This window comes from Pinus tabuliformis, chromosome 3_2, assembly GCF_031772625.1.
Source record: "Pinus tabuliformis cultivar Carrire ecotype Pingquan chromosome 3_2, CPIR1, whole genome shotgun sequence".
NCBI lineage: Eukaryota > Viridiplantae > Streptophyta > Pinopsida > Pinales > Pinaceae > Pinus > Pinus tabuliformis.
This window is the reverse complement of record NC_142302.1, coordinates 295,691,565-295,704,602: the sequence shown is the minus strand read 5'-3', so window position 1 is coordinate 295,704,602 and position 13,038 is coordinate 295,691,565. Positions and strand designations below refer to the sequence as shown.

Genomic DNA, 13,038 nt, shown 5'->3' with positions numbered 1-13,038 from the left:
CTGTTTGTGACGCTTGGCTAAGGTTGGATCTGACAGGGAAGGTATAAGTAATTATCTTTAGATCTGTACGTGGGTTGTCTGTGGTGAAAGCGCGTACACGCGGTTTTGATATAGTCAAGTAGCGTATGCATTATGAGATTTGGTGTTTCAGGTTGCTGTTGATTCTAGTGGTTGTTGCAGAGTTCTGTGCTCTGGTTTGTGTTCTGTTTTTTTGATGACAGGGTTTCAGTGATTAAATATTGGGTGATTTTGAGATTTATGATGCAAGTATAAGTTGATGATTGTATTGCAGCAGTGATTGTTTTGTACTCATGGATCCAGTCTGAAAATTGATGAAACGTGGTCCCTGAAGATAAGAAGGTTGTAGCCTTCTGTAGGTCAGCACCTATGTACTAGTATATTAGCTAGTACAAGAGCTAAGAGGGTTGTAGCCCTCTGCAGGTTGAAGCCTGCGTGCTGGTAAAGGACTGCACCAGTACATTGTATAAGAAGTTTCTTATTAAAGGAAGAAAGAGATGAATTGCAGCAGTATTATTTCCAACAATTGGTATCGGAGTGGGTCCTTTAGAGGTAGCTTGATCGCTTGAAGGAAAAGATCCATCAGAATGACTAATCCAGAAAGAAAGGCACACATCAGGCCACCAATCTTTGACGGGAACAATTTTACCCACTGGAAGATAAGAACCACTGCATATCTACAATCACTTGGAGCAGAAGTTTGGGGAATCGTAGAAGGAGGATACAAATTCCCATCAGCAACTCCTACAGATGCAACAAAGAAAAAACAATATGAGCTCAATGCCAAAGCTGTTACTGTCTTATTGGGAAGTTTGACACAATCAGAATTTATGAAGGTCATGCATTTCAAATCAGCTAAGGAAATATGGGACAAAATCATTCTAAGCTACGAAGGAGATGATCAGGTAAAAAGAGAAAAGCTTCAAACCCTCAGAATCTGGTATGAAAATCTTAAGATGCATAGTAATGAAAGCATAGCTAATTATTTCCTGCGTATGGATGAAATTGTAAATTGTATGAGGGATTTGGGTGAAGAATTTAAGGAAGTTGTCTTAGTTGAAAAGGTTTTGAGATCTCTGTCTGCTAAATTTGATTCCAAAGTGTCTGCCATAGAAGAAAAGGAGAATCTGCAGAAAATCACCATGTCACAGCTTCACGGAATCTTAACTGCTTTTGAAATGCGAAAAGAGGGACCATCAGAAGCCGCATTCGAAGCGTCAGGATACATGTCAGAGGAAGAAGATGAGGTAAATTTTGTCAAGAATCTTGAACGGGGAACTGGACGGTTCAAAGGTAAGCTACCTTTCAAATGTTTTTCATGTGGTAGAGTTGGTCACTATGCTGCTAGATGCCCTCATAACAAAGGAAAGATGTCTGAAGAAGGTAATAGAAGCTACTATACCCATGTTAAAAGTAATGACTCATTCAATGGTAGTGAAGACATTAGAAGTCTCATGGCATATGAAAAGAAGAATGCAGAAACTGAGGAAGTTACCAAATTAAACGAACAATTGGAGACAGTAACCAGGGTAAGGGAGAAATTGCAGGATATAGTAAATGATCAGAGCATAACAATTCAGAGACTTGAATCAAAGATCCTCTCTCTAAAAGAAGATCTTGAAAAATCAAGAGAGCAGAACAGAGAAGCTCTTGAAGATCAAGAACATGAAGTGATCAAATTAAAGAAACAAGTGGAACAAGGAAGAAAAGCTGAAGAAGACCTAAGGAATCAGTATCTGGAAAAAGAAGAACAACATCAGGTTGAGGTAAATATCTTAAAAGGTAAATTAGAAGAAAAGGATAAATTGTTGCGATTTCAAGATAGTACTAAGATTTTGGGTGACATTCTTGGTAGTCAAAGATCCCCTATTATCAAAATTGGTCTTGGTTTTTATGAATCTGTTGAAGGTGAATCTAGCTCACAAGGTGAGGCAAGAAACTCTAATGAGAAATCTGAAATGCTCAACAAGGAACAACCAAAGAAAGAAATTCCTCAAGGAAAATCCTTTACTCCTAACTATGGAAGTGATAGACGATTATTTCCTCCACTGAATAATGTTGAATGCTATGTATGTCATAATCTTGGACATGTTGCAGCCAGATGTAGAAGTAGAATGGTTCAAGACCATCACAAAAGATCATCGCATCCCAGGTATTTCAGAGGATATTGCTTTGCCTGCAATGCATATGGACACAAAGCGATTGATTGCAATAGAAGGAACATGAAATATGTAAGATGTTATACATGCAACAAACTTGGACATAAAGCAAGGGAATGCAGGAGCAAATTTCAAAATTGAAAACAAGAGGACCATACATCATCACAGTTCCAGGAATTGAAGAAGACAGAATTAGAGACAGAAAGGTGTGACATAACTCAGTTAGCTGACATAATAGACACAGGGGAATATGAAAGTGAAGAAATTCAGTATTCCATCTTGCATACCCTGATATAATGAAGATAAGTCGTGTATATACGCGAGTTACATGCTGCAGAGTCGCGTATATGGAGATCAGAAGAAAGGGCAGCAAAACAAACCCAGGAAATGGTTCGGTCATGGTTGGCTCAGGCTCAGGGGGAGCATATACTTCAAATAATGCATTGTTGGCATTATGGTTAGAAGTTGTTGATAAAGCTAAATGATACAATTTGTTGTTTGATCAAAGGAATGGTATTGCAGGTTTGGATGCTGATGCTTATGGTGCAGATCATATATGATGAATGATAGCCATGGTCTTGAATGAATTGTTGGTCTTAGAACTTGCATCTGCTCCAGGGGAGCATGGATGGATTGATACAACTTGGCATATACAAAGGGGAGCTCAATCAAAAACTTCAGCATGTACTCAGGGGGAGTATGGATAGCAAAAGGTATACCAAGGAAGAGAATACCTTGGTCCACCCTTTGCCCTTGATGTCAAAGGGGGAGAGTGACTTGGTGTGGTGGTTGCCATCAAGTCCAAAGGGGGAGATTGTTGGCATTATGATACAAGTGTTGTCCTTGATGGCAACTCTCTCAGAGGTTGATACAGGTGATGGCAACTTAATCAGAGGACAGATCTTAGTACAACAGGTCAAAGGTCAAGAAAGAGATATACGCAGGTTCATTGTGACAAATCAGTGTATACACACGGGTTGGACGTGTCGAAGATGCGTATGCGTATACACGGACTTTCATGCAAGGAAAAGCGTGTACAGGTGGGAAAACTTATGTCTTGGTCCATGGTAGTTAGTCCTCGGTATTTGAACCTATGGTTTTGGACCATGGTATCTCGACAAGTGTGTTGAACCCAAGTATTGGGCTCTTGGTATTGATTTATTATGGTTTTGGACCGTGGTATTGAGCAAGGCCTAAGACTATAAAAGGAGGAGAAGATCATTAGGCAAAGAGGAGGAGCAAGGAATGGATGTCTGACGAAGTGGGAAGATCTAGTATTGCTGGTTATCTGTTTGTGATGCTTGGCTAAGGTTGGATCTGGCAGGGAAGGTATAAGTAATTATCTTTAGATCTGTACGCGGGTTGTCTCTGGTGAAAGCGCGTACACACGCGGTTTTGATATAGTCAAGTAGCGTATGCATTATGAGATTTGGTGTTTCAGGTTGTTGTTGATTCTAGTGGTTGTTACAGAGTTCTGGGCTCTGGTTTGTGTTCTGTGTTTTTGATGACAGGGTTTCAGTGATTAAGTATTGGGTGATTTTGAGATTTATGATGCAAATATAAGTTGATGATTGTATTGTAGCAGTGATTGTTTTGTACTCATGGATCCAGTCTGAAAATTGATGAAACGTGGTCCCTGAAGATAAGAAGGTTGTAGCCTTCTGTAGGTCAGCACCTACGTACTAGTATATTAGCTAGTACAAGAGCTAAGAGGGTTGTAGCCCTCTGCAGGTTTAAGCCTGCATGCTGGTAAAGGACTGCACCAGTACATTGTAAAACAAGTTTCTTATTAAAGGAAGAAAGAGACGAATTGCAGCAGTATTATTTCCAACAGGTTAATCCAACAACACATCTCCAACAAGATTCATAAAATTTCATACAAAATAGTTCATACACAAATGCATAAGTTAAATAACATACATCACTAAAGCAACCAAAATAGGCCAACTACAATAAAAACATATGCATGAAAACGTGTTGGCTCATCTATATTGTTAAGTGAAATTTCCATCAATACATACACCATTGACAACCACTAGCCCCAATAGTGGAATGTTACAGTTAACACTTCCTGCTCCTCCAAAGAAGTGTACTCACTCTACACTGTGGAGAAGCCAAGGCTCATCACAATACTCTCCAAGCCTTCTCTAAGCAATGCATAGCCAAAACCTTGGCTCCCCAAAAGTCTCTACTCTGAGTTATGAATTTCTATATGTACAAAAGGGTGGGGTGACCCTTGACATTCCCCTTTGACTCTTTGACTACCCTCATGATTCTTCAACTCATTTATAAATAACTCTTTACATTACATAGTGATTGTTCACATTCCACTATTGAATTTAACTTACAATAAATTTACAAATAATAATACAATTTCCACATATACCCATGTAGGACAAAATAGGCTTGAGTCAGCCTAAGAAGACAAACACCATCACTTGGAATTTTGAGGAAATACTAACTCAACAATATCCTCTTGACGTTCTTCACTGACAAAGTGATACCAAGCTTGGTTTTGCACTACTGCTTCCTCGTACTATTTGGTGATGTATTTATGGAAAGACACTCTCATCTCCATTGATTTTGGATATATGGTTTTAGAACCTTTGTCCAACTCATCTTGATGCATGCACAACATTTTCCTAAGTGTGGTTGTACCCCCGATGTACTTCTACATGATTTCTGTGCTCCACTACAAGTTATCATTGGTGGCATCTCACATCAACTACTCCATCTACTTCTCGACCTCCAATAGGACTTGGTTATTCTTCATGGGTTGAGTGAAGGATCCAATTGAAGGGATCCTTTGTGTCCTCACTCTGACATCCAGACTCTTTAACAACCGTGCATAGGAAGCCTGAATGGTAGTGATGAGCGAAGGGAGCTTCTCATATTTTTGGATGAACATCTGGATTCATGCTTTATCTAGCTCTACCTAGGGCTTCATTATCTTGTGAAAGTAAAGCGGGTATCCTGTTAGGCCAGGAGGTAACTCCTCAAATGTAATTATATTATTCATTTAGGTTGTTCATTATTATATACAAGAGGGAGTGACTATTTAGTTCATCTCTTGACGAATCTCCATTTCCTCTATTATTTATTTACACTAATTACAGTTGTTCACCTAATCCCTATGATTAGGTGTCAACATTCCCCCCTTAATCTGAAGGGATGTTGGTGAGTCCAAGAATCATTCTAAATCTTTCAAGCTTTTCTCTTCCAAGTGCTTTGGTGAACATGTATGCAATCTTCTAATTAGTGGAACAATGGTGAAGATGGATTATTCTGGCCTCAACATGATGTCGAATCAAATGATATTTTGTATTGACGTGCTTTGTTTGATCATGGAACTTTGGTTTCATGGCCAAATTTATTGCTGAGGTATTGTCAATCATGAGTGGAGTCAATTGTACTTATTTTACCTGCAAATATTCCAGAATTTTTTTGAGCCACACAATTTCTTTTGTTGCCTCAGTTGTTGCCACATATTCTACCTCTGTTGGGGAATCTGTTGGAACTGATTGTTTTTGTGATCTCTAGGAGACAACTCCTAATCCAAGACTCATAGCATAACCTGAAGTAGATACCCCAGTTTCTTTGTCTCCATTGAAGTATGGATTAGAGTATCCAATCAAGCTAAAGTTGCACACCTGTGTATACTTGAGTCCAAAGTCTTGAGTTCCCTTCAGGTACTTTAGAACTCTTTTTGCAGTAGACCAATGTCCCTCAAAAGTATTTTGCATAAACTTGGAGAGGATTCCAATAGCAAACGAAATGTCTGGTCTGGTAGTAGTTAGGTAGTTGATACTTCCTACAAGCTATCTATACTTTGTTGCAACCTCAAATTCTTTTCGTTCAATGGATGTGAGATTTAAGTTTTGTTCCATTGGAGTAGTCAGAGGATTGCACTCAGTCATGCCAAACCTATTAAGCAGATCTCCAATGTACTTCTTTTGAGAAAGAAATATGGCCTTGGATGTTGAGATACTTCAATACGACCAAGATAGTAATGAACATAGCCCAAATCAGTCATTTCAAAACCTTTCCTCAATTCCTTCTTTATGGATGAAATGTAGCTCTCATTGTTCCCTGTCATCAAAAGATAATTTGCATATACCACAAGATATACAACTTTTTTCCAACTTTCTTGACAAACAAAGTTGCATCATCAATATCATAATGTTTGAACTTGATTTTCAGAAGATGCTCAGTTAGTTTTTCAAACCAGGCTCGCGGTGCTTGTTTGAGGCTATACAAGGATTTCACAAGTTTGCATACTTTATGTTCATGTCCTTTCACAAAAAATCCTTCAGGCTGGGACATAAAAACATTATCCTTTAGATCTCCATTCAAGAAAGCAGTTTTTACATCCATTTGATGGACTTTCCAACTGTTCTGAGCTGCTAGGGAAAAGATTGTCTGGATAGTAGCCCATTTTGTTGTGGGGGAAAAGTCTCCTCATAATCAACCCCTCCCTTTTGTGCAAAACCTTTTGCCACAAGCCTGGATTTGTGTTTGTCAAGTGAGCTATCAACTTTATACTTGTTCTTATAGACCTACTTGCAGCCAATTGGTTTGGTTCCCAACGGAGGATCAACCAACTTCCAAGTGCCATTCTTTATCAAGGAATCATACTCCTTTTGCATTGATTATTTCCATTCATCATGGGAAGCAGCTTCTTTGAAGGAATTTGGTTCAAAATCTATAGAAAAATTCCATTCACAATTAGAAGAAACATCCATATCAATAGGTGAATCAAATTCAACTATATTCCCCCCATTTTGTTAGGTTTAATCTCTAGTTCCTGCCTTTCCCACCTCATCAGGATGAAAACTTTCAAGTGTCTTTGTTAGCCACTTTGGGGGACCTTTCTGAGATGGTCCAGGCTACTCTGTTGATTTAGTTGGGATTGAATCAAGATTGAGTCTCCCAATTCTGTCAATCACATCACTCAAAGTATAATCCATTGTTAAAGTTTCATGCAGGGGAGAGAGTGCCTTAGAAGAAGATTCCATAAGTTCATCTAGTATAGGAAACCCCCCTTCAAGATCCAAAATCTAATTATCAAATTCTTGAAATGATTTTGCATTTGTGATTCTATCCAAGCGATCAAGTTGCCACTCAACACCATTGTAAGTTTTTGATGATTCAAGAAGGAATACATATCTAGATACAACAAGCTTTTTATTGACTTCAACATAGAGACAATATGCTTTGGAGGTGCTTGAATACCCCAGGAAGATACACTTATGACTTCTTGCACCAAGTTTGTTTCTATGTACCTTTGGTATCAACGGATAACATGTGGAACCAAAGGCCCTGAGATGCTTTATGGAATGAATGTGCCCATACCACATTTCATAAGGAGTTCTGTTTCTAATAGAATTAGATGGACATCTATTCTTTACATATACAACACATAGAACTGAATCAGCCCAAAACATCAATTTTACATTTTTGAAAAAAATCATGGAGTGCACCATGTTTAAGATTGTCCTAATCATTCTTTCAGCTACTCCATTCTGTTGGGGATTATAAGGCACAATTGTTTAATGTTTGATCCCATGTTGGTGAAGATAGTTTTTGAATTCATTTGAAATGTACTCTTTTCTACTATTAGTGCGAATAGAGCCAATATGAGATTGTGCATAATTTTCAATCCATGTATGAAAGTTCTTGAATGTTTGAAAAGCATCAGATTTATTCTTCAATAAATAAAGCCAACACATTCTAGTGTAGTCATCAATAAATGTCCTCATATATTTATTTCCATTTGCAGAAGGAATAGGCATTGGATCACATAAATCTGAATGAATGAGTTCAAGTTTTCTATGTGCTATGGAATGTGAATCATGAAAAGACTGTTTGCTATGCTTTCCTAGAATGCAAGCATCACATTGCTTAAGTATCCTAGGAATTATAAGTAAACCAGTAACATAATTTTTCTTCAACAAGCGGAGGCTGTCATAGTTCAAGTGTCCAAATATAGCATTCCATAATAAACTTGATGGCAATGTACCTTCTTCATAATGATAATTGTATGAGAAATTTTGTGTACGAGCAGAGGTACCCTGCAGCTTGAGAAGCCTTTATTCTTCTATCCCCATCATGACAAGTGAGTGGTCTGATGCTTTTCTCACCTCAAGCTTGCCATCAAATATATGAATAGTGTCCTTGCTGGTGGATGTGGACCAAGGAAAACATGTTTCTCCTCAGTTGTGGGACATATAAAACATGATGCAGAAGAAAGTCTGGAAGACCACGCAATTTAAGCCTGATTGTGCCAAGCCCTGATGGCTTGAGTTTTGATTTGTCTACAAAGTATACTACTCCATCAACATTGTCAGAAAATTCTTCAAAAAAATCTTTTCTAAAATCCATGTGGCAAGTTGCTCCTGAATCAAGCAACCAATCATTTTTCCAAGAAGCAAGTGAAGCATTAAATAAGTCTTCATTTACTCCAATATTACAATGTGCCACAACATAGTGAGTGGATTCAGGTGATTTACCTTTCTCTTTGTCATTAGTTTTACCTCTGGGTTGGTTTCTTTCATGCTCAATTCTGTCCCAAGGAAACTTGCATGTGGATGCATCATGTGATCCATCTCTTTTGCAACATATGCAATGCAAATCTGACTTTTCTCCTTAAGAGACTCTGCCCCCCTGCCTCTGAAATTTCTTCCTCTTCCTCTTCGACCACCTCTTCCTCTGGAAGAATATTGAGCAAGATTCTTCTCTCTATGTGCAAGGCACACAACCTCTTCAGAAGACTGAGGATTTGTCTTCTTCCCAAAAGATTTCTCTCTTTCAACAAATTTTTTCACAAGCGAGTCAAAGGTAATATCTTTGAGGTTTCCATTTGCTTGTAATGACTCAAGATACTTTGTGTAAGTGGGATAAAGTGCCTTGAGAAAAGTTATCAGAGGAATGTCTAGTTCAACATTAGTGACTTCAATATCATGCATAATAGATTTTACTTCCGATGCAAGAGCAAGAGGATCATCATTTTGCAATTCAAGGATGAACAATTAAATCATGAGTTGAACAACTTCAAGTGCGGAGTGTGAGCCATAGAGTTCCTTCAGTTTTTGTAAGCCTTTGAAAGCATTTGAAAATAGAGAAATATGGTGACTCACCTCTTCATTTACTGATGTTTCAATCAATGCATAGGCCTTGTTGTTCTTATTTTCCCAAATGTCAAATTCCTTGTCTGAGGTAGGGTATTCTAGCTCTCTGTCTTCATTTCCAACACACACTCCTTTCCACAACTCATTAAAAATGAGAGTGTGTTTGATTTTCCGCCACCATTCTGGATAGTTCTCCTTCCCGGTGAGAAGCACTCCCACAATAGATATTAATGAGTGCATTTTTTTTAAAATATACTTCTCCTGCCAATATGTTGTATAAAATTGCACTTCCGCTTGTAAAAAAAAAACTACAATTTTAATGTATATAACAGAGGTATGGACATGCTCACAAAACCCAATAAGTGGTACATAATAGTACCCATTCCACACAATAATATATAAAACATGCCTGTGTTATATCCAAAACACCTGTATTAAAAAAAAATGCGGAGAGAGCATAGACACTATATATGATAATGCGCATACTTGGCAGATGCCCTAGCAAACCACGAAAAACAACGTATATATTGAGGAGCATTTATACCATGGAACAACATATATATGGGACTATGAAAAAACATGGAGCCAAACAATGTTACATTAAATTGCTCTCCATCGGAATCCATTTAATTTCGCGATGAACCCCCAAAAAAATAATGAATAGAGGGGCTTTTTAAATGCCTTTGTGATGGATTTCCAGGGCCACAAACAACTATTTTGCAGGAGAGTATTAGCTAAGTGAGAGAGTATTAGCTAAGCAGAAGTATGGAGCAGTATTCGAGTCTAGTGGAGTGCATATATGAGGAGGCACACAGTATAAAAACATACATAATAAAAACACATATGATATATGGGGACAATGTTTATGTAAAGCTGAGGAAACACTTGGCAACAGAGCAGAAGATGCCAATTCTAAATGGAGGACTAAGAAAATGCATATGATAGTGCATTATTCAGGCCTCTAGAGCATGAAAAAGGTGTCAATTCTACAAAATAGGTAGAACATAGTCCAAGAGGGAGCTACAAAGGCAAATTGTAATGCTAAAGATATAGCTGGCTCTAATACCATGTCAGGCAAGGAGGTAACTCCTCAAATGAAATTGTATTATTCATTTAGGTTGTTCATTATTATATATAAGAGGGAGTGACTATTCACTTCATCCCTTGATGACTCTCCATTTCCTCTGTTAACACTCAGATTTTCCTTAGAAGTTATGGGAAGAAGGAAAGGGGTCCAAGGTAATCACAAACCAATCTTTTAAGTACAGGCTCTAGCCAATTTGTACTTAGATAGGGCTCTCTCTTTATGATTTAGCTTTGTTTTATGGGATATTAGGCTAGATATGAAAACTTGTAGGGGATTTTGGTTGGGTGGTGAAATTCTGGTAACAGATGGATAGAACAAGGCCTTCAAGCCATTGGCTATGGAGTCAAATTGAGTGATGGCCCAACTGGATGAGATCAAATTACTAAAGGGGAAACTCATAGGGAAAGGTAGTAAAACAAAAGGCAAATTCCAAGTTCAGATGGATGGATGAAATGGTAATAAACAGGGAGAAAGGGCAATGAAGAATCCTTTAACCATGTTTAATATGTAGAATATAGGGTACTCATTAATACGGAGCAATTAAGTATTCTTTCTTAAATGGGTCACTATGATAAACTATGAAAGCAAGGGAGCATTTAAGAATTCGCTAACTATGATAGTCTAGAAGAAAACATTAAGAAAGATAAACCTTTTAAAACAGATTGCAGCAAAGCAACTTCTGAAATATCATTATTTCATTTATCATTCAGATTTCATGAAAACACATGTAATTATTAATAAACAGAAGGGAAATAGTAAAACACAAGAGATATAGAATACTTATTTGATTTCTGTTTGACACAAATATCTTGTAAACTGCCTCAGCTTTATTTCTTGATCCAGCAAGCCATACAAATGTTCGTACAATAGCACTTCAATTCCAGAAGAAAATTTCTATAGAAATGTTGTAGAATCCACCCCTAATACTTCGAATAAAGAAGTATTTCTACAAAATTTACATCAAAATATCTCATAACTAAATGGGATTTATTCTAGGAATATAAAATATCTCTTTACACAAATATAGAGACAGATGGTCTCAAATATAGTGACAGATAATGAATTGAGTTTTGTTGTCCTTGTTTTTGTTGAAGGAGCTGGAGGCATGCTCTACGAATCTGCGTCTTATTGTTGCCTTAGTAACTCTGTGCTAGACATCTGATTTGACCTTTTTAACTGATACTCTTTACTTGTTTACCAACATTCATCCTTTTTACAAAAAATCACTGTGGTAAATATTTCTATTTACCTCACTTTTGTCATGGTAATTTATAGGATGTCGTTCATGTTGGTCCACCAATCATCCTTTGGTATAATCATCCTTGTCAGTTTCCTGTAAATTTCATCAGCCTCAGTGTATTTCACAAAATTAGGCTGGACTGTGAATAAGTGTTTTACTTCATGTTCAATAAAGAAAAGGTTCTCTAAACCATCATAAAGCACTTTTCCTGTGGGTAGTGCCTTTGCTGAGGATGAAATAGCTTGACTTTTAGGTTGCTGATGTAATTTCTTGATGTAGTCTATCTGAACCATTAGATTATCATTTATGACTAAAGGGCTTGGGAGTCCCTTACTCCTTAAGATGTCAAATTTCTTCATGAACTCATCTATATCTTCCTGCATGCTTAGACATCTACGTTCCAGGCCTTACATCAATTTTTTTTTGGTCAACACTTTCTTTATTTTGAGAATCGTAGCAGTCCTATCCTCAATGTCTAATTGCTCCAACTGTTGTCTATTTTTACTATTTAGAAAATTGATTAACTAGATTGCCTCTTCAGGGTTTCTACCCAGTTCCTCTCTGGTCTTCTGAATTTCTTCAAGAGCGGACTTAACCAAATCAATTTTTTCAAAAATAATTTGAATGGATGACCAAATATCATTGATGGAATCAATGATATTAGTCCACAAGATCTTCCTAATGCCTGTCAAAGGCTATTCAAATGTCAGATCCTTCTCCAATGCTTTAATTTGTTGGGACATGCCTTTGTTTTTTCTTATCTCTTCTGCATAATTGATCTTTGATATATTATATTTATGCTCCAAAGTTGTCAATTTCTTTTATACTTTCTGCAGCTCTGTTACTTGGAGTTTCATTTCTTCCATTGACTTAATCAAGTCCTCTATGCTCTATGTTGGTGTACCTGCCTGTGTTGTGCCTGTTGCTTCTATGGGTGCAGCTGTTACTAAAGGAATGTTAGGTGCTAAAACAATTGCCATTGTGGAAGGGACTGTTGTTGAAACTATTGGCACTATAGTTTGAGGCTGTTTGGTCAACTCACTCTGCCTTGATTGCACTACTTTTTCCAATTCCTACTTTGTTTCATTTAATTGCTCATTTAACTTAAGGACCAAGTCCATAAGTTCTTCTTCATTTTTCTTCTCTATAACCTCAATAGTCTAAGAATGAACGAGTGGTGGAAATTTCAATTGTTTTCTAAGTGCAACTATATCTTCATTCTTTTTCTTAATTAATCTTTCTACTGCCTTAAAATCTTTTGGGTCATGACCCAACTCATTTACTAAATCTTCAAGTGATTTTATTCTGTTATCTTTTCCCTATGAGGAGGCTTTCTCCAACTGCAATTGGGCTGTAGTGTTTCTCAATGAATTTTGTAGTCTATGAGCCATCATTGCGAAGGATAAT

At 37.3% G+C, this 13,038-nt stretch overlaps 1 pseudogene; it reads left to right on the top strand.

Annotated features, from left to right (window-relative positions):
* Window positions 1–12,654, top strand: part of LOC149180753 (CDPK-related kinase 3-like) — a 32,413-nt pseudogene extending 19,759 nt beyond the window's left edge.
* Window positions 12,655–13,038: the final 384 nt, after the last annotated feature.